General features: G+C 31.2%; 1 protein-coding gene across 1 annotated transcript in view; it reads right to left on the bottom strand.

Moving 5' to 3' along the window:
* Positions 1 to 645, bottom strand: part of LOC107666265 (dystrobrevin beta-like) — a 48,602-nt gene that overhangs the window by 3,194 nt on the left and 44,763 nt on the right. The window lies entirely within an intron of this gene.

Below are 645 nucleotides of genomic sequence, written 5' to 3'. Positions count from 1 at the left end.
ACGTGCTTTCTATGACCCAATTTATCCTCATGTGCAATTATGTTTATTGATCCCAGGTGTTTCTCATCATCCCCTCATCATGTCGTGTATTTAAAGTGTGTCCTATTCTGAGTTGGTCGTCCGGTATTGAATGTCTGTGAATGTCGATCCCCGTGTCCTACGTGTGGTTTTCTCTGTGTTAAATAAAGTCTGTGATGATTTTCCTTCGTCTCCTCGCTCCTTCATAGTAGGCACATCGTGACAAATAAATGTGCGGAATTAAATATTCAGTATCAGCCAATGTATATACTACTGTTCAAAAGTTTTTAAATAATGTTTTAAGAAGTCTGGGCTACATTTGTTTGAAAAATACAGTAAAATCAGTAATGTGGAATTGTGAAAAACGATTTTTTATCTTAATTTATTTTAAAATGTGATTTATTTCTGTGGCGTGGCAGCAAAGCTGAATTTTCAGCAGTCATTACTCCAGTCTTCAGGGTCACATGATCCTTCAGAGGTCATCACCAATATACTGATTTGGTGCTCAAAAAACATTCCTTATTATTATTTGAATCATATATTATGATATATTTTATATATATATATATATATAAAATATATCATAATATATTTTATATATATATATATATATATATATATATATAT

The sequence above is a fragment of the Sinocyclocheilus anshuiensis genome, unplaced genomic scaffold, assembly GCF_001515605.1.
Source record: "Sinocyclocheilus anshuiensis isolate Anshui unplaced genomic scaffold, SAMN03320099.WGS_v1.1 scaffold936, whole genome shotgun sequence".
Classification (NCBI taxonomy): Eukaryota; Metazoa; Chordata; class Actinopteri; order Cypriniformes; family Cyprinidae; genus Sinocyclocheilus; species Sinocyclocheilus anshuiensis.
This window is presented reverse-complemented; position numbering and strand designations above follow the sequence as displayed.